Source organism: Protopterus annectens, chromosome 5.part0 (genome assembly GCF_019279795.1).
Source record: "Protopterus annectens isolate FY-2018-M chromosome 5.part0, PAN1.0, whole genome shotgun sequence".
NCBI lineage: Eukaryota > Metazoa > Chordata > Ceratodontiformes > Protopteridae > Protopterus > Protopterus annectens.
The window spans coordinates 1,423,439,243-1,423,461,176 of record NC_056735.1 but is presented as its reverse complement, the minus strand read 5'-3'; the positions used below and the strand labels follow the sequence as shown (position 1 = coordinate 1,423,461,176).

General features: G+C 48.1%; 1 protein-coding gene across 1 annotated transcript in view; it reads left to right on the top strand.

Annotated features, from left to right (window-relative positions):
• Positions 1–21,934, top strand: part of TM9SF2 (transmembrane 9 superfamily member 2) — a 1,342,976-nt gene that overhangs the window by 344,323 nt on the left and 976,719 nt on the right. The gene's annotated exons all lie outside the window — the stretch shown is intronic.

Below are 21,934 nucleotides of genomic sequence, written 5' to 3'. Positions count from 1 at the left end.
CAATACCACCATTCATAATCTTTCACAGAGACAGGGTCTCCTTAAGAACCAACCCTACTTTTATGCCAAAGGTGGTATCTAGGGTATCTTTAAATCAAGCTATTCACCTGCCTACTTTCTTCCCCAATCCTGAGAGCAAAGGGGAAAGACTGTTGCATACCTTGGACATTCACAGACAACTTCGCTACTACCTGGACAGAACCAAGACCAGTAGGAAGTCTGATCAGCTTTTTGTAGCTTACGCCGCTGGAGTACAAGGAAAAGCAATTTCCAAACAGACTATTTCAAAATGGATTGGACATTGCATCAGATTTTGTTATTCCTTCCATGGGAAGAATGTTCCAGCCAATGTCAGACCACACTCCACCAGAGCTACAGCCACCTCTACAGCATTCTTAAAAGGGGTGCCTACAAAAGACATTCTAGAAGCTGCTACATGGAGCTCCGTGCATACATTCTCCAAACACTACAATCTCCCTTTATACTCCAGATCCAGAGCAGGCTTTGCTTCGGCAGTCCTGCAGGGTTTGATTGCCATACCATCTCTTTCCTAGAGCATTCCTCCTCCCCCAGCTAAGCTATGGTATTCAACCCATATGTTATGACTGCAGTTGCATTCTTGAAGGACATAGTACAGTTTTGTACCTACCATAAATGTAGATGTCCGATAGATATGCAACTGCAGTTGGATTTTCCCTCCCTCCATCCCCTCTATGCCTTGGGTCCACTCCTATCCCTGTTTCTCTTAGCTGGGGATATCTGTTATGGTGTATCTGTTTATTGCTTACTTATTTTTCTGGAATCCTGTTTTTGTCTTCCAATTTGATTACAGCCTTCCTTGGAGGGCACCTGGCATCTGGGGCAAGAAACACTGAAGAAAATGGCATAGGCTGATGCTTATATACACCAGCCGCTCTGACGTCGGAGAGAAATACGACATCAGCCGACGTCGGACCCAGACTTTGGAATCCAGCCGACCGAGGGCTGCCTGAGGCAGGACAACCCATATGTTATGACTGCAGTTGCATATCTATCGGACATCTACATTTATGGTAGGTACAAAACTGTACTTTTTATTGGCATATTTTTAGCCTACCCTTTTGGGGGCACCTGACATCTGGGGCAAGAAAAACTGAAGAAAATGGCATTGGCGGCATCTTTTATACCCCTGGCACACTGATGTCAGAGAAGAGGTGACAGCAACCGACGCTGGACCTAGACTTTGGAATTCAGGCCGACTGGGGGTAGCTTGCCAGCAGGATAAACCCAAGTGTAATGACTGCAGCAGTGAATACACTCGAACATCTACATTTATGGTAAGTGTACACAACTGTGCTTTCTCTGCACTTCCCTTGGCTTATCTACTGCACCCAGGGTATTCACAAAGTGCCTGGCTCCAGCCATTGCTTACTGCAGGCAGATAAATATTCAAATTTACCCATACTTGGATGATTGCCTGGTTGAGGCGGACAGTCAGGATTTCCTACTTCAGCACCTGACGTTTGTAAAGAGACTCCTAACTTCTCTGGGGTATACCATCAACGAAAAGAAATCATATTTGGTATCCAGCCAAAAGATTGTATTCCGGGGAGCAAGCTTGAACACAACTTCCCAGATGGCATTCTTCACTCCAGAAAATCAGGTTTATTTGACAACTTGTTTCAAACTACTGGCCACCCAAGCCCAGCTATCTGCATGAAAAATACTGCAAGCCCTAGGGTTCATGGCCTCATGTATTCTACTGATTCCATATGCAAGACTACATATTGGGAAACTCCAATGGTACTTGAAAAGTCTCTGGTGTCAACATTCCCAGGACCTGGACGTAGTGATTCCTATCATTCCTTGCCTAAGGAAAGAGTTCCTTTGGGGGCAGAGGCTTGCAACCACAACAAGAGACTCCCTTTCTCACAACCCCCTGCCGTCCAAACTCTGACAACAGACTCATCAGACTATGCATGGGGGGCTCACATGGCAGGCAAATGCATTCAAGGCAAATGAAGCCCAGAACAAATGCACCTGCATATCAATCAAAAAGAAATGTTAGCTGTACAGAATTCACTGACTGCGTTTAAATACCTTATCCTGCCAGGACAACTCCTGATAAAGACAGACAACACTACAGTTATGTGGTACATAAACAAGCAGGGGGGAACTCACTCCTACTCACTCTGCAGGTTAGCCATGACACTGCGGAACACAGCCTTAAGCAAGCAAGTGCACCTGCAAGCTCAGTTCCTGCCAGGCAAACACAAATCACTGGCAGGCTACTTAAGCAGAAATCTAATGGACCGACATGAGTGGAAAATGGAACCAAACTCATTCAAACTTCTAATACACAGGTGGGGGACACCAGAGGTGGACCGCTTTGCGTTCCCCCCAAAACCATCAACTAAACAAATTTTGCACCAGAATTCCCCACAGCCAAGCTTGGAAAGTGGATGCCCTATCCTTCAGATGGGAAAACCTCTCAATCTGTGCCTTTCCCCCCTCTGCCCCTCCTTCCAAAGGTACTCCTCAAGATCAAACAGGACAGGCCAAGGACAATCCTTATTGCACCAGTCTGGCCACGCCAGCACTGGTACCCACTCTTATGCAGTCTGACAGCAGTGCCACCCTGGCACCTACAGTAGTCCCCCCTCTCTGCTGTCCCAGCAAGAGGGGTAGATTTTGCATCCTCAGCTGCAAACCCTGAACCTGGCAGCCTAGTTTATTCCATGAATACATCACCAGCAATCCTCAGCAAACAGGTGCTGGATGTTATCCTTGAGGCCAGGAGGCTCAGTACTAGGAAATCCTATTCAGAAAAGTGTAATAGATACTGTTCTTGGAGCCAGTCTCAAGGGAAGGACACAGCTGTGGCCTCCTTGCCTCAAATCCTAGATTACCTGGCAGAGCTACTCCACAAAGGCCTCTCCTTCTCATCAATTAAGATTCATGCCTCTGTCATCTCAGCTCATTACTATACTGAGCCACCCCTCTTCTCTCACCCTCTGATCAAACAATTCCAGAGAGGAGCAAACAATTTAAGACCCACAAGGAGAGCTCCCACTCCTGCCTGGGAGCTTCTTTGTATTAGAGAAGCTCACACTTCCCCCTTTTGAGCCTGCTGATACAGCAGAGTTAAAATTCCTCTTGGAAAACAACCTTACTGCTAGCCATCACTTCAGCAAGAATAGTGTCTGAGTTACAGGCACTTATGGCTGTGGAACCCTTCAATCTGAAGTAGTTAACTTCATTTGATCATCAACCTATGAGTTTCGGATCCGATATGGATCCGAGCTGGCAGCTTTCCAAGCTAAGATCCGAGCTCCATGCTCCTCCCCCTTACCCATACTACACTGCAACCTCCTTCCAACCCTCAGATCTCATTTGCCGCGGCTTTGACCAAGACGTGATCTCTGAGCTCCAGTACGGTAGAGTGGGATTTTTCTTTTTGGTCCAACTTAACTGTGAGATCAAAGTTTGTGTGTGCATGGATAGTTTCCTCCCCTTTCTTAACCTCTCCTCAGGTTTCCGCAAAAAAAAAAAAAAAAAAAAAAAAAAAAGTTAGTTGTAAACTTTGTATTTTAGTGTAGGCCTCCACTTCCTGCCTTGTGTGTGCGGTGTGTGTGTTGTGTGTTGTTCATTGTGCATACAGCTGCAGTCATAACAGATGGGTTCTCCTGCCGTCATGCAGGTCCTCGGTCAGCCGAATTCCAAAGTCTAGGTCCGGCGTCGGTTGTCGTCGCTTCTTCCCTGACGTCAGTACGCCAGGGGTATAAAATAACCAGCAGACGCCATTTTCTTCAGTCTTTCTTGCCGTGCGGTGCCCGAAGCAGAAGTAGTTCGCAAGTGCTGGTCGGCCAGCTCCTGAAATTACGAAAATTTTGCAACCAAAGTCTTCTTGAAAGCTAAGTACCCTGTTGGGGAAACTTTTCTTGCCTCAGACCGATGTCAGACAAAGTTAATAATTGTATTTCATGTGGGAAGCAAATACTGCATAAGGATTTCCATTCCCTCTGTATTCCTTGTTTAGGCCCAGACCACAACGTCTCGGTCTGTCGCTTTTGTGCTACATTCAACAGACGCACCATTAAGCGTCGGGCGGAGTTCGCCCAGCATTATTTTGGCAAAAAATTTAACTATTATGTCGTCGGATACTCGGACTCCAGTTTTGTCTAAAAAATGCAAAGACAAAGACTGACACACGAGGTCCGTGACCTCTACCGACACCACGCCAAAGCCGACTCCACGTGGTCCGGTTCTCAGCGAGGCACCTACGCAGCCCCCCGACTACCGACGACACTACATTGGTGGTGTCTCCTGTGCCCGAGGTCGCAGGCTCCTCGGCCCACATGCCTTCTACTGATACCGAAGCCACTCTTGGCGGTGAATCTCAAAATGTGGACAGGTCTACCTCCTCTCAAGGTGTCTTCAGACCTTCCTCTTCTTTTTCCATCAAGGCTTACACTAAGTCTAAAGCAGCCATGCATTCTAAGAGACAAGCTACACAGGGCCCATCTCCAGGCCCCATGCCTAAAAAACAGATGCTTAAAATGGCTGAGGATTTGATTACTCTTACTCTTATCAGGGGATGTTAAGTTGTCTATCTCGCCTTCATTCTTGCTGGATGGGTTCGGAGCCGACCTCGGCTCCGACTCGGCCACTCTAAAAGCTCGAGAGTTGGTTCCACTGGCTCGAGGCTCCCCTTATATCCCACAATGCTAGGCGTGAGTTACCTCAGATCTCGTTTGCCGCTACAGCGATCGAGGTGTTGGTTTTCTACCGGCTTCTTGGTAAGTAAACTTTCAGTAAAGTTAGGATACTTAAACCCCTTTATTTTTTAATTTTAACTACATTTTCCCTTAGTTTAGTGGAATTCTAACCCCTTTTTCACAAAAATCCCGTTTCTTCCCCATAAGAACTTAAAAGTTCTCCCTCGGGCCTTCAGGCCTTTCTTCCATTCCCTAGTGGTGTGTGTGTGTTGCTTCTCTTAATTAAAACATTTTGATAGTTGTTTTATTTTTGAGTTTTAAAAAATAAGATAAGGTGTAATCAGTGTGTTTGACTGAGTGTGTGTGGTTACACTTTCTTGTTCTAAGATGTCTAAAGACACAAAGGTCTCAGGCTTCAAGAAGTGTGATGCGTGCTGTCAGAAAATGTCTCTGACAGACTGTCACACTTCTTGTGTCTACTGCCTGGGGCCTTTGCACCTGCAGGACTCCTGTGCTGTATGCCACGGCTTCAGTCCCAGGGTCCTGCAGGAAAGAAAGAACAAATTGATCCTAAGGGTCTACTTAAGCCTGAGGATTCCTGTCTGTCGCTGGGAAGCCCTCCAAGGCTTCTAGGTCCTCGGCTCCAGCTACTGAGCCGAGACCTAAGGCTACTAAACCTACGTCTGCATCGGCTCCGGCTGGAGCCGATGAGTCTACAGCTTGTGGTTCCTCGGCTCCGCTGGAGCCGAGGTATTAGAATTCCTTGTCGGCTCCGACCAGACCTTCGGAGCCGACATCTAGGAAGAGATCTAGGTCACCATCCCTTGGCTCCGCTCATTCGGCTCCAGCATCTCCTCTGCTGTCTGAACGAGCCATAAATCTCACTCCTCTAGGTCATCGAGGCTGTCGGATCATGACCTTCAGAGGGTAGTGAGTCGACTTCTTAAGTCCGAGGCACTGGCCCAAATGCTTCAGAGCCCAACTCATCAGTCGATGCCTGCCCCTGTCCATCAATATGTTCCTCCTCCGACTCTGTTGAGCTCGAGCCGGGCGCTTTCGAACCGAGACTGTGGTAGCCGGAGCCGATACAGATGTCTTCGGCTCCGTCGGCTCCGATTTCTTCTTCAAGAATCTCAGCGCCGACTTCCTCGTCGGCTCCGAGGGGTGAGTGGCATCGACCCTTGTCCGACCCGCTCTTCCTCTCGGAGCTTCGGCTGGTGAGTTCGGCTCCGACATCGGCCTCGAGCCATCACTGTCGGTGCCGAGGGAGGTTCTCAGCTTCTCGGAGCGGGGACCTCTGGCTCTGCCTGACAGGGGTGCGTTCAAGGTCATGCGGAGTGTGTTAGAACCTGGCTCTACTCCACAGTCGGCTCCGTCCGCCCCTCCCTCACGGTGCCTCAGGTCAAGTCGACTCACTCCCTCATCCCGGACCGCAGAGAGCCAGCTCTCAGGAACCCCTGTGGGGATCTCATCCTCTTCCGAGGCCTCTCCTGATTTGGCAGAAGAGCCCTCGGAAGAGAAAGTGTAAGAGGAAACACATTGACTCACCTGAGTCCGTCACCTCTGACACAGATTTAGAGGATTCGAGGGTTCCCCATTCCCCTTCTGAAGATGTCTCTTTGCAGACATTCTAGAAATCCTCAAACAGAGGGAAATTGGCCAGCCCTCAACCCTTCGGAGGATGAATCTGTGTACCTTGAGGCGTTTGGCTCTCGTCCTTCCACCTCCTGGGTGTCTCCCCCCTTTGACCCCCTCATGCAGGTGGTAGCTAAAAAGGCATGGACGGCTCCTGATTCAGTGGACCCCACTCCCAGGAGACCCTCAAAATTCATAACGGCACCAGCAGACAAACAGTTCTTGACAAAAGGAGTTTCTGTGGATGCTATGGTGGTTGCTGCTGCCACTAAAAAGGAACTAGCTGATCCTTCAGTACCTGTCCATCCACCTAACAAGGAATCTAGGTCCATGGACAGGTACGGGAGGCGGATATTCTCGTCAGCGACATTTGCTATGCGTTCTCTGAACTACCTATGCCATTTTACTAGTCTTCAAAGGGACTTGATCAAAGAAGCGAGTGACATGTTGAAGGATCCTACAGCTGCGGGTTTTCAAGATAAGATGAACACTCAGCTGGCTACCCTGAACTCCATAGCCAACTCCTCCATGCGCCTCCTTTCTTATGCGGCTGATGGAGCGAGCAGGGCCGCAGGGACAGGTGTGGCCTTACGTAGGCATGCCTGGATGCGGCTATGCAATTTATGGACCCTTTAAAACGTCTTTCACTAATTCCCCATTCGATGGATCATCTCTCTTTGGTCCTCAAGTGAAAGAAACCTTGACTAGGTGCGAGACTGATGGCAAGACTCTTTCTGCCGTCGGAGTCCGTTTTTCTACTCCTAGGCCTTACCCCAAAGGCCAGAAAAGTGGGAAAATGTGGTTCCATAAACAATCTCAAGGGACTTCGCCTGACGCACAGAGTCGGTTCCCCGCCGGAGGCAGAGGCGGGAATAACAATGGTAGACGCCCTCGAGGCAGGGGGGGTCCGCAGAACCAGGGCAATCGAGAAGCCTTCTCTGATAAGCCCTTTCAGCATCCCTGAGGTGTTGCCCGACTGCCCACCTTCGGAGGCAGTCGGGGGAAGATTGTCACTGTACCCAGAAGCCTGGCTATCCTTGACTCAAGACAAATGGGTACAGTCCATCATTTCCGAAAGCTATTCCATTCCCTTTCTTCGCATTCCAAACCAATCAAAAAAATCCCTTCCAGATGTTCCACCCGCTCAAAGGGATCTAGCGGTTTTGGAAATTTCAAAGCTGCTTGCGAAAAGAGCAATTCAGCCAGTTCCAGCAGACCAGCAAGGATCCGGAATCTACTCAAGGTTCTTTTTAGTTCCAAAGAAAACAGGGGACTGGAGACCAATTTTGGATCTCAGTATCTTGAACAGATCAGTCAAGAAAACAAGATTTCGGATGGTCACGCTGCAGTCCATCCTTCCCCTATTGGGAAAAGGAAACTGGATGTGCTCTATAGACCTTCAGGATGCTGCTATCACATAAAATGAACAGACGCCCAGAAGATTCCTCCGCTTCAGGCTGGGAACCAGTCATTTTCAATTCAGGGCCCTGCCCTTTGGTCTCACCACTGCCCCGGTGTTTACCAAATGCATGGCGGTGGTAGCTTCTCACCTGAGACGACAAGGATTCCAGGTGTTTCCATATTTGGACGACTGGCTCCTCACAGCTCCCACCAAGCATCTCCTTCTGATGGCCAGGGATTACACTTTTCGCATTTGTCAAAAGTTAGGCATTTCAATAAATTGCAAAAAGTCTGTTTTGTCGCCTTGTCGTACTATTACCTTCATAGGCGCAAATCTAGACACAGTAGACATGTCTGCGAGACTAACAGATCAGAGAATAACAGACATACACAAACTGGTCTCACTCCTTTTCAACAACAACAGAATCAAAGCCAGGTTAGTTCTGAAAGTGTTGGGAATTATGGCGGCGGCCACACCTCTGCTTCCATTAGCCAGATTCCACATGAGAATCCTTCAATGGATGCTCTTTACACAATGGTCATACCAGCAACTTCCAATGTCCCACACCATTATGATCACGCAGGCGTGCAGAAATCATCTCATGTGGTGGATGTCTTCCCCTCAGCTCTTATTGGGAAGACCCTTTGTTCCTCCCCCTCCAGTTGCTACTCTGACAACGGACGCCTCCCTGATCGGGTGGGGGGGACATTATCAGGGCAGGACGGTCCAGGGCACATGGCAACCAGACAAATGCCACTTGCACATAAATGTTCTGGAGATGAGCAGTGCTTTTAGCGTTGCAAGCCCTTCAAGACTCTCTTCCCTTGGGAACGATTGCAATCCAGACAGACAATATGTCTGTAGTGTGGTACATCAACAAACAAGGCGGAACCAGGTCCTACCCCCTGTGTCAAGAAGCACTCAGATTGTGGCAATGGGCGATTTCTTCTCAGCGGTTTCTGATAGCAACGCACATCCCCGGGAAGTCCAATCAAATCGCAGACAAGTTGAGCAGAGCTATCCTCATGCCTCACGAGTGGTCTCTGAAAGACTCTGTTGTGAGAGAAATTTTTCTCAAGTGGGTTCAGCCTTGCTGCGATCTTTTTGCTACTCCTCAAAACAGCAAGTGCAGAGATTATTTCACTCTATTCCCTTTACCAGGCCAACCCAGCAGAGACGCTCTAGTCCAAGTTTGGCCCCAGGGACTTCTGTATGCATTTCCTCCCTTCCCACTAATCTCTCAAGTGATACAGAAAGCTATCGCTCAGAAGGCCTCGTTGATCCTCATTGCTCCTTACTGGCCTCGACAGGTGTGGTTCCCCTTTCTACATCAATTTCTATTGGAGCGACCTTGGCATCTGGACCCTAGTTCCAGATCTTTTGATCCATCAATCGGGTCAGTTTCATCGCTCCCTCCCCTCTGAACCTCACTGCTTGGTTCCTCCAGTTCCAACCTTAGCCAGGCTTCCTCAATTATCTCACTCTGTTCGAGATATTTTGATAGCTTCCCATAAATCTTCCACTCGGAAGATTTATTTGAGTAAGTGGAAACGCTTCACATATTGGGCTCAAGGAAGGGACATAGATCCTTTCACTGCTTCCATCCAAATAGTCCTTGATTTTCTAGCTGAACTCTTCCATGCAGGTTCATCTCCTTCTACTCTTAAAGTTCAATTGGCAGCTATTTCTAACTTTCATGTGGGTATTTCTGAGTCTGCCTTAATGTCCCACAAGCTTTGCAAAGCCTTTTTGAAAGTTTTTCTTCTCAGACCTCCTATAAGAAATCCTCCTCCTTGGGACCTAAATTTAGTTCTTACTACTTTGATTCTTCCCCCTTTCGAACCTGCAGCCTCCTGTTCTTTAAAATTGCTATCATGGAAGACTCTCTTTCTGGTAGCTATTACTTCAGCTAGAAGAGTTTCAGAACTTCATGCACTCAGCTGTCGACCTCCTTATCTATTGTTCCATAAGGACAGGGTATCCTTACGAACCAACCCGTCCTTTTTGCCTAAGGTAGTCTCGACGTCAAACCTAAATCAAAGCATTGACCTCCCTGTCTTTTTTTCCAGAATATTCCAATAGGTCTGAACAAAAATTACACTGGCTAGATGTTCATCATCAGTTGAGGTACTATTTGGATAGAACAAAACAATTCAGAAAATCTGACCAGCTGTTTGTCTCCTATGCAGAAGGCAGAAAAGGACTTTCAGTTTCAAAGGTATCATTATCTAGATGGCTAACATCTGATTTCCCTTGTTTATGAAATTAGACACCAAAAGCTGCCTAATAAACCTAAGGCCCATTCCACCAGAGCTTTGGCTACTTCTTTAGCCTTCCAAGACAGACTGCCTATTGACACCATTTGTGCAGCGGCTACTTGGGCTACTTCTCACACTTTCATTTCTCATAAGTTGGATTTAGCTTCTAGGCATAGAGCTAACTTTGGTTCCACTGTTCTCAGGAGTCTGTTCCGTTAGGCCACCCGGGACAAGGTGCTAGGGACGCGGTCCCATCCAGCAAGAATGAAGGTGAGATAGACAACTTAACATATAGAAGTTATGTTCTTACCATAACGTTCCATGTTAGTTGTCTTCTTCTCGCCTTCCTCTTGCGTCCCACCCTCCTTCCCCCTGGCCTGGACAGACCTAGAGGAGTTGTGATTGTGACCTCTCTTTCTACCACCTCTTTTATTAGGCATATGCTGTTGTGCATATTTCCTGGATGAGGATATAGGTCACCCTTCTTTCTCCCTGGTTTTAGAGGTGGACTTTGTTTATAGTTATTCTGATACTATTATAAGCTGGGGTTAGCTTACAAACGAGATCTGAGGTAACTCACACCTAGCATTGTGGGATATAAGGGGAGCCTCGAGCCGGTGGAACCAACTCTCGAGCTTTTAGAGTGGCCGAGTCGGAGCCAAGGTCGGCTCCGAACCCATCCAGCAAGAAGAAGGCGAGAAGAAGACAACTAACATGGAACGTTATGGTAAGAACATAACTTCTATTTCTCAACCCCCCCCCCCCGGACAAAAGGCCCAGAGTGGAGGAAGAATCCCCCTCCTCTGATCAGGGCTCCATTATTTCAGAGCACTCTGATGACCAGGAACATTCTTACTCCCCTTTTGAAGATTCTGATGCTGAGGAGTCCATCCCCTCTGTCCCCCCCCCCCAGAGGGTTACTCATTTGGGGGAACTTTGCATACCTTAAGGGAACACTTCCACTGGGAAGGCCAAGATTATTCAGATTCCAAGAAAAGGCTTAGGGAATTTCTCTTGCTACCTCAGCACAGGCCTCTAGCTATACCTCCTGTCTTGGACATACTAGATGTGTACTCTGAGGCCTGCCTTAACCCGGATTCTCTACCTCCAGCTCCAGTCAAGCCTGACAGGTACTACAGGGTTCCTGACTCGCACCAATTTCTATACAAAAGCCATGCTGCTGACCCAGAAACTATCTCACAGGGCCCCAAGGGAATTAAGGCCTCCACTGCTAAAAATCCATTACCTTCCGAGAGAGATTCCAGATCCTTAGAAAGGTGGGGAAAAAAGGTATATACCTCGGCCACCTTAACCATGAGGGCATTAAACTGTCAGTTCCGTATGCTAAAGTACCAACAGTTTTTATCACAATTGAGAAGTAAAATGTCACAACCTGAACAACCAGAGTTGAAGGAGTTGCAGGATTTGATGCATAGTGCAGAACAAGTGGGTAAATATACCTTACAATGTGGTTTTGATGCTCTAGAGGCCTCATGTAGAGCTGCTGTTACAGGATCAGTCATACGTAGGCATGCCTGGCTCAAGGAACAAACCTTACTAGATCATGTCAAAGCTAAATTACTAGATGCCCCTCTACAAAAGGATGTATTTGGCGCTAATGCTGAGGAGGTATTGAGGAAAATGGAGGAAAAGGCTAAATCAATGCAAACAGTGAAAGATTTTCTACAGGTACAACCCCCACGTTTCAGTAGAAATTGGCCTTCCATAATTTGGTCCTTTTCAGCCACGGACAGACCCCAAAGAGGTAGATACAGGCGCCCGAGGGGCAGAGGGCAATCCCAAGGATCGTTTAGAGGCAGACAATGGCAAGCTCCTACGCAAAGAGGTTCTGAGGATAACTCACAACCATTCAGAAAGCAAGCCCAATGACTCTCCCCTTTGCATGCCAAGCAAGACTCAAATGGCAGCACCATTAGGTGGAAAACTGGCATTTATTTTCAAAAAAATTGGCATATTGTCACAAAAGACAAATGGATCCTGGACATTATAAACAGAGGCTACAGATTCCATTTTCACACCCTTCCAAAAATGAGAGGCATGCCAAACCTGCCACACAATCAAAGGGCAGAGGCACAAAGACTAATTTCTGATCTCATAGACATGAAAGCTATTCAAGAGGTTACCTACGCACGAACAAGGTCAAGGTTTTTATTCCAGACTATTCCTGGTACCAAGGAAGGGAAAAGATTGGAGACCTATTTTGGACCTATCCATCCTAAACACATTTCTACTCATACCAAAATTCAAGATGCTCACTCTACAGCAGCTTCTTCCCATGCTGGGCAAGGAGTCTTGGCTGGTAACATTGGACCTCAAGGAGGTATACCTGCATGTCCCAATCAGACAAAATTGCAGAAGATACCTCAGATTTCTTGCAGGTTCAACCCTTTATCAATTCTCTGCGTTGCCCTTTGGCTTATCTACTGCGCCCAGAGTATTCACGAAATGCCTGGCATCAGTAATTGCCTACTGCAGACTTCAAGGGATACAAATATACCCCTATTTGGACGACTGCCTGATCCAAGCGGACAGCTAGCACATTCTTCTAAAACATCTGGCTTATGGAATAATGTTGTTGAATTCTCTGGGATACACAGTCAACAAAAAGAAATCAAGGCTAATACCCTCTCGGAAAATTTTCCTGGGTGCCAACTTGGACACAAACACCCAGATGGCCTACCTCATGCCAGAGAAGCAGGGGCAAAAAACTCAATACTTCAGAACACTAGCAAATTGCACCAGGCTGACTGCAAGGAAAATCCTGCAGGCTCTGGGATTCATGGCATCTTGCATCTTACTAATCCTTTGTGCAAAGCTGCATATGAGGAAACTTCAGTGGTACCTGAAAAACCTATGGTCTCAACACAGCCACAGCCTGGAAACAATAATACCACTAATTCCAGGTCTTCAAAAGGAATTTCTGTGGTGGGCTCAAGCATGCCAAGCAAACAAAGGTCTCCCATTTAGCAAGTCTCAAGCAAATCAAGTCATCACAACAGACGCCTCGGACTACGCCTGGGGGGCGCACATGACAGATCGGTGCATTCAGGGCAAATGGTCCCAAAAAGAAAAGCACCTACACATCAATCAAAAGGAAATGCTAGCAGTAATAAATGCTATTATAGCTTTCAAAGACCTCCTGCAACCAGGTCAACTATTGATAAGGACGGACAACACCATAGTAATGTGGTACATAAACAGGGAGGAACCCATTCATACCCCCTATGCAGACTGGCCATGTCACTTTGGAACCTGGTCCTGGACTTACAAATCGAACTACAAGCACAGTACTTGCCAGGCAAGGAAAACACGCTGGCAGACAACTTAAGCAGAAATATGACAGATCCACACGAATGGAAGTTGCATCCTCAAGTTTTTACAGAGATAATTCAAGCATGGGGAAGGCCAGACATAGATCTTTGCCTCCCACGAAAATCACCAATTGACAAAATTCTGCTCAAGGATTTTTCATCCAAAGGCCTGGAGAGTGGATGCTCTCTCTTTCAGTTGGGCATCAATGACAGTTTATGCCTTCCCACCTCTTCCTCTGCTGCCCAAAGTTCTATTAAAAACCAGAGCAGACGGACCAAAGATGATTCTCATTGCTCCAGACTGGCCAAGACCACACTGGTACCCACTCCTGAGGAGCCTGACGCATTCCCCACCATGGACACTGCCTCTAAGGCCTCTTCTGACTCAGCACAGCTTCATATCTCTTCACAGTCGGCTAAAAAACACTCAATCTAGCCGCATGGAAGATTCCTTAGTATCACAACAGACCCTACTCTCCAAGGAAGTGCAGGATGTCATTTTGGAGGCCAGAAGGTAGTCTGCCAGAAAAGCTTACTCCGCAAAATGGAAACTGTTTTGTGTCTGGAATGAAAAAAAGGGCCAGGATCCTGGAAAACTGAATTTACCTCAAATATTACAGTACCTAGCTGAGCTGCTAGGCAGTGGACTTTCTCCTCCATCAAAATCCATGCCTCAGCCATTTCTGCAGAATACAACACTGATCCACCTTTATTCTCTCACCCCCTCTTAAGACAGTTCCTCAGAGGGGCTAAGAATCTAAAACCCCCAAGGAAACGACCAATACCTGCTTGGGATCTCAATTTCATTCTAGAAAAGCTGACCTTGCCTCCTTTAGAGCCAGCTGCCTCATCAGATTTGCAGTATTTGTCCTGGAAAACAGCTTTCCTTCTGGCTATTACCTTAGCTTGTAGGGTATCGGAACTACAAGCTCTCATGGCTGTGCAGCCTTTCATCATCCTCCATCAGGACAGAGTTTCCTTACGAACCAACCCGTCCTTTATGCCAAAAGTGGTATCCAGGATAGCTTTGAATCAGGCTATACACTTACCTACCTTTTATCCTAATCCTCAAAGCAAAGGGGAGAGATTACTACATTCCTTGGACATCCACAGACAACTGCGTTATTATGTGGACAGAACAAAGCCTTTCAGGAAATCAGATCAGTTCTTTGTGTCCTATGCTATAGGAGCTCAAGGAAAGCCAATTTCCAAACAGACTATCTCAAAATGGATAGCCCACTGCATGCGCTTTTGCTATTCTTTTCATGACAAAACTGTACCTATAGGCATCAGATCTTACTCCACAAGGGCCACAGCTACCTCTGCAGCTTTCCTCTGAGTTCCTACCAAAGATGTTTTGGAAGCAGCCACTTGGAGTTCTGTGCATACCTTCTCCAAGCGCTACCACCTTCCATTATACTCCAAATCTAGAGCGGGCTTTGCCACTGCAGTCTTGCAGGGCATTCTGGCTCCTCCTAGTTCCACCTAGTGCCTACCACCCCTTTCTTAGCTTTGGGATTCTACCCATCTGTTATGACTGCAGCTGTGTGCACGATGAACATAGTACAATTTTGTACCTACCATAAATGTAGATGTTAGAGTGCTAATACAGCTGCAGTCCAGGTTTCCCTCCCTCCTTCCCCTCTTGGGACAGGCCTATTGGCTAACACCTCCTCATGCTACCTGATTGGGGTATTCATTCTTGATGTATTTGCTTGCACTTTTGTATTTTGATTATATTGCATTGCTTTATCACACAAATTTATGTATTGCCTTCCTTCTGGGGGCACCTGACATCTGGGGCAAGAAAAACTGAAGAAAATGGCGTCTGCTGGTTATTTTATACCCCTGGCGTACTGACATCGGGGAAGAAGCGATGACTACCGACGCCGGACCTAGACTTTGGAATTCGGCCGACCGAGGACCCGCCTGACAGCAAGGAGAACCCATCTGTTATGACTACAGCTGTATTAGCACTCTAACATCTACATTTATGGTAGGTACAAAACTGTGGTGTGGGCGGGGTGTGTGTGGGCGCACATTTATCTAGGTTCTTAGCTAGCCTTTGGTTGTTGTGGGGTGGTCATGTCCGACTCCCAGAAGCAGACTTTCTCTAAATGCACCTAGTGTGTCCATAAGCTGTCCCTGGCCGATGGCCACACTCTATACATCATGTGTTTAGGGGTTCCCCACCTTACGCTGCAAAATTTGTGCGGCCTTTAACCCTTGGGCTCTGCAGGATCGCAGGGCCAAGTTGATTCTGGCTGGTCTTCTCCCGGTGGAATCTGCGGCTTCTATGGCCACGGCTGTGGCCGTACCAGCTTCTGGTCCTCCTCCCCTGTCCTGGACTCCCACTCCCAAACAGGGCGATAGAGAGGCTAGGAAGGAGAGGCACAGAGAAAGAGAAAAGGAGAGAGAGAGAGAGAGAGACAAGGAGAGGGGTTGTAAGAGACCAGCGGACTCGTCAGATCAGTCACCCCCCCCCCCTGTTAAAGTGGTCTCTACCCCAGAAAAGGCTCTTGGGCCGTCACACCCTCGGCTCTGTTATCCTAGATTCTCCCCGGAGCCGGAGGAGGAGGTTCGGCCTGCTTTGAAGTTGTCCTCACATCGGTCCTCCCGGCCGTTGTCTGTGGAATCCTCCAGAGCCACAAGAAGCGCCTCGGAGGCTGAAATGGCCCGGATAATGAAAAGGTTCTTGCAGACTCAGTTGCAGATGGAAGTGTTGTTGGTTTCCCCCTCCTGCCGGAGCAGGGAGTTCGGCTCCAATGTTTGCCCCGATAGCACCTTCTCTGATCCATCCCCGGGTTTTGGAGTTCCTGGATCCGAGGAGCCCCAGAGTCAGGGGGTCGGCGCCAATTGTTCCTCCAACCTCGACCCCGGCCATGCCCTCGAGTTAGTCAGACCCTATGTTGGATCAGAGCTGTTGGCGCCATGATCTGGGCATTGGAGTGGAGGGAATGAGTGTGTCATCGGCTCCGTTGTGGTCTGGACATACGATCCCCCTGGGCCTGACTGTTCCGGGTTTGGCTCTGATCCCTTCGGATCCGAGGGGCATGGCTACTCATCCTAACAGTTTCAGGGAAGCCAGTTCCTCTTCGGCCTTCGACATGGTGGAGAGGGTTTTCTCAGGAGGATCGAGATCCCTCACTCTTTCCTTAGGAGTCTGTCCCTACTCCCTCTTAGCTGAGTATGTCTTCTGTCATCGTCGACTCACGGACAGCCTGTGTCTGATGTGCCCCAGAGAGGTCCCCTCGAGGAATACGAAACTGTTTGTGAGCCCTCCCCGGTGAGTCCCCCCGAGGAGGTCCCTCGCAAATGCCAGTGCAAGAGGGGGCACATGGACTCCCCCGAGTCCCTCACTGAAGATACCGACTTGGAGGAAGGGGAAGATTCCCCCAGATTGCCTCCCAAAGACGTCTCCTTCAGAGACATAATGGAAATCCTCCATCAGAGGGGAGGCTGGTCCACTCAAAAGCCTTCCTCGGATGAGTCATTATTCCTGGAGGCGTTCGCAGGCCCATCTACCTCTTGGGTGTCCCCCCGGCTGATCCTGTGGTGGATCTCATTACCACCAGAGCTTGGAAGGAACCGGACACTGTAGAGCCAATACCTGAATGGCCAGATAGTGTTGAGCCCCTCCTACTGACCAGCCTGCATGGAGTAAGGGTTCCCCAGTTGATGCCATGGTGGTGGCAGCGGCCACCAAAAAGGAACAGACGCAGGAGAGTTCCTCGGTCCACCCTCTGGACAAGGAGTGTAGGGCGATGGATCAGTTAGGAAAGTGGACGTATGCTTCAGCTACCTTTAGCTATAAGGGTGCTGAACTGTATGGCCCACATGATTAGGCTTCAGCGTGACCTTGTAAAAGAGTACGCGGAGTCTTCCCTGGAGTCCATTTTGGCCGAGGATAAAAGTTCCTTTTCGGCACATATGGCCATTCCTAAGTCTGTTACTAACATGTCCATCCGATTACTCTCATGCCAACAAGAGAGCTGCTAGGGCGGACGAGTCCAACATTGCAATGAGGCGTCACGCCTGGCTTCGGCTTTGTGATTTGATGGAACCTTTCAAGGCATCCTTCGCGAATGCCCATTTTGACAGTTTGACCCTGTTTGGGAAGATCGAGATGCGTTAGTCCGGAGTGAGAAGGATGGGAAGATGCTGTCGGCTGTCGGGATCCGCTTCTCTAACCTTCAAAGGTCCTTTTCCAGGAATCAGCGAGGGCGAAAGAAGTTGTGGTTCCGGAGGTCTCGGCATTCCCAGGATGCTCCGGGCTCCTTTTCTTTAGAGGCAGAGGGGGACAAGGTGGATGCTGGCCCAGAGGTAGAGGGAGACCAAAGAACGTTGCATCACGGGAACCATTTTTGGATCGACCCGCGCAGCAGCCCTGAGGGGTTGCCTGACTGCTCCACTCTGGAGGCAGTCGGGGTGGGGGTTGGGGGGGGGCATTTTTTCAAAGCATCTAGCTCAATGGGAGTACATAACGTCAGACCACTCGGTGCTTCGAATAATATCCAGAGGTTATTCCATTCCCGTTATGAACAGCCCCTTACCTCCAAAGTGCCTCCGAGATGTTCCACCCGCTCAAAGGGAGGTGGCAGATTTGGAAATAGAAAAGCTGCTAAACAAAAGAGCAATCCAGCTGGTCCCCCCAGACCAGTCCGGATCAGGCATCTATTCCAGGTTCTTTTTGGCACCAAAAAAGACTGGGGACTTGACGCCAATTCTCAACGTATCCACGATGAAGCTGTCCGTTGCCAAGGAGAAGTTCCAGATGGTCACCTTGCAATCCATCCTGCTGTCCTTGCAGGAGGAAGACTAGATGTGCTCCATAGACCTCAAGGATGCATACTACCATATCCTGATGGACAGGTGATCCAGGAGGTTTCTCCACTTTCAGCTAGGAGCCAATCACTACTAGTTCAGGGTCCTACCATTCGGTCTCACCACAGCCCCCAGGGTGGTTACCAAGGTCGTGGCAGTTGTAGCGGCCCACCTGAGGCTTCAGGGCATTCAGGTCTTTCTGTACCTGGACGATTGGCTCTTCACCGCCCCCTCCAGGCATCAACTTATTCAAGCCAGAAATTCCGTCATTCAGCTGTCAAATTTACTGGGTATTACAATAAACCTTACAAAGTCCTCTCTTCAGCCTGTTCAGATCTTGGACTTCATAGGGTCGAGAATAGATTATCTTCAGGCCAGGGTATTTTTGACTCCAGACAGACTTTGGAACCTGACCCTTCATGTCTTGGCACTCCTTCAGAACTCTTCACCCCCAGCAGAGCTAGTCCTGAGAACCTTAGGGTCCATGGCAGCAGCTATAAATCTGCTTCCTTTTGCATGTCTGCACATGAGTGTTACATTGGACATTACAAGTTCAGTGGTCTCTTATACAAGCCCCTAAACTTCCCGATTCCTCTAAACAAGGTGTGCAAAGCTTCCCTCATGTGGTGTCTTCAATCCCAGGATCTTCGAGAAGGATGCCCCTTTATTGCATCCCCAAGCCACTGTGACCGTGGATGCCTCCCGTCTAGGGTGGGGGGGGGCATTGCTCGGGCAGGACTGTCCAAGGCACGTGGACCCCGAATGAGACCGTTCTGCATATCAGTGTTCTGGAGATGAGGGCGGTCCTTTTAGTGTTGCAGGCCCTTCATGCTTCTCTTTCTGTGGGAATGATTGCAATTCAGTCAATGTCACTGGTCTGGTATATCAACAAACGGGGGGGAACCAGGTCCTACCCGCTTTGTCGAGAGGCTGTGAGAATGTGGGAATGAGCGATCTCCACCAACCGTTTTCTGATGGCAATGCACATTCCAGGTCAGTCCAACATTTTTGCGGACAAACTGAGCAGGACTATCCTTTTTCTCTATGTGTGGTCTCTGAACCCTTATGTAGCAGAGCAGATCTTCAAGTGGCGTCAGCCTTGCTGCAATCTCTTTGCATCACCATCCAATGCGAAGTGCAGCGTGTTTTTCTATCTAATTCCCCCTCGGGGTGGGGCCCGGAGATGCTTGGTCTTCTTTGTGTATCCCCCACTACCTCTCATGACAAAATTCTTGCAGAAAGCTCAGTGGCTGGGGAACAGGATTATCCTCATAGTCCCATTCTGGACTCCTCAAGTTTGGTTCCTTTGCCTACGGTCTCATCTAGTAGCTCCGCCCTGGATATTGGATCCCATTCCAGATCTCATTTGTCATCCCTCGGGAATTCCTCCCTTGAATCTGGACAGCCTCTAGCTTACTGCTTTGGCTGCTCCAGTTCCATTAATTGCCAGGACTCCCGGTCTCTCTTCCCCTGTTAAGTCCATTGTGGTAGCAGCACACAAGTCCTCCACCGAAAGGTGTACCGTAGTAAATGGAAGTGTTTTTCCATTTGGGCTTCTCAGAGAAATTTGGATCCCTTTACCGCTCCTGTTCCAGCGGTATTAGAATTTTTGTCTCAAATTTTCCAACAGGGGGCCAGATCTTCCAATGTGAAGGTCCAGCTGGTGGCTATATCCCATTTTCATGTAGGAGAAAATTCAGGCTCTTTAGCTGCTGCTAGAATTTGTAAGACCTTAATCAAAGGTACCTTTTTGCTGAGACCTCCTATTAAGCATCCTTCCCCTCCGTGGGATTTGACCTTGGTTCTTCAGGCCTTAGTTGCCCCTCCGTTCAAACCCGCAGCGTCAGTTGATTTAAAATTCTTGTCATGGAAGACAACATTCTTAGTTGCTATCACCTCGGCTAGGAGAGTGTCTGAACTTAAAGTCCTGTGTATGAAACTTCCATACTTGGTTTTCCATAAGGATAGGGTTTATCTGAGGAAAAATCCTTCTTTCCTCCCTAAAGTAGCTTCGGAGTCAAATATCAATCAGTCCATTAATCTGCCAATATTCTTCCCTAATTTTCATAACAAAGGGGAATACAAGCTTCATTTGGATGTCCACCGACAGTTGCACTTTTATTTACATAGGACTAAACCTTTTTGTAAGTCTGATCAGCTATTTGTTTCCTTTGCCAAACCTTTTTTGGGAAACCAGTTTCAAAGGTGACTCTTGCTAGATGGATTTCACTTTGCATTTTGCAGGTGTACAGTGATCATGGATTACCAGAACCAGACCGGGTTCATGCTCATTCTACTAGTTCTGTGGCTACTGCGTTCTGGTCCAGAGTTTCTCTGGATGACATTTGTTCAGTGGCTACCTGGGCTTCCTCTCAACCTTTTATTATAGGTTCATAGGTTGGTACTAGGCTATCAGCCCTAGAGCCTATACAAGCCTAGCCATAACAATTCCCTGGCTATTTCTTCCCACACTATTTACTTCCTTGGACTCATGTTTAGCAGGGCGACTGACGTGATCCCCAGGGTGAATTTCCTTTCTCCCATCCAATCGTCAAGGTTCCTTTCGAAGAGTGCCAAAGAGGCACTCTACTTGACATGTATGGGCAATCTATTCCAGAGTCTGGGGAGTCTCTGGGTCAGGAACCTATCCCTCCAGCATGTTTTGTTTATTGTGATGACAAGGTTTAGATTGTGTGGCTCTGAGGGATTGGGATTTCTTTAAGTGTAGCATGTCCAACAGCTTTGGGTTTGACGCATGGCCTTGTATGTTAAGCAGAGATTGCCTGTGAGTAGACGATATGCGACAGAGTATAGCTGGAGTAGTGTAGGGCATCTGCGTTAGGCCTGTGATTCTTTTAGTGAGGTATTTCTGCGGCCTTTCCAGTTGTTGCAGATGTCTTGAGAGGTACATACCAAATGGGGCATTGTATTCTATTATAAGGTGGACATGATATCTAGAGGAAGGGCTTCTTTTGGTTCTGCAGTGCTCCGGAATATCCTTCCATAAGGGCCTCCCAAGGTCTTTGGTAGCTGGGGACTCTGTCCCACAGGTTGATGATCAAATGAAGTTAACTACTTCAGATAAAGAAGTTCTGTACTCCCCATAATGTTCCATCTGAGTAGTTTGACTTCATTTGTCAGCAACCTTCCCTCCTTCCTTCCCCCTGACCATAGTGGTTTACGATAGTCCTTGGACTCAGATTTACTGGATCTTGTAAGCCTAGTATGTGTGATCAAGTCAGGTCATGTCTCTTGGGTTGATGTGTCATTTTGTGGGTGGCAAATTCTGTCTGGTGTGGAAGGAGGTTGCAGTGTAGTATGGGTAAGGGGGGAGGAGCGTGGAGCTCTGATCTTAGCTTGGAAAGCTGCCGGCTTGGCTCCATATTGGATCTGAAACCCACAGGTTGTTGACAAATGAATTCTAACTACTCAGATGGAACATTATGGTGAGTACATAACTTCTTTTTATCTTCCATGCGGACAGGGTTTCCCTCAGGGCTAACCCATCTTTTATGCCCAAGGTGGTATCCAGTGTGGCTTTAAACCAATTCATCCATTTGCCAACCTTTTTTCCTAATCCTCAGAATAAAGGGGAAAGGATCCTTCACTCCCTAGATGTAAACAGACAGCTCAGGTTCTATCTTGACAGGACTAAACCTTTCAGAAAATCTGACCAGCTTCTGGTCAGCTTTGCTACAGGGGCAGAGGGCAAGGCCATTTCGAAACAAACCATTCTAAATGGATAGCACACTACATCGATTTCTGCTACAAACAGAAAATAAAACC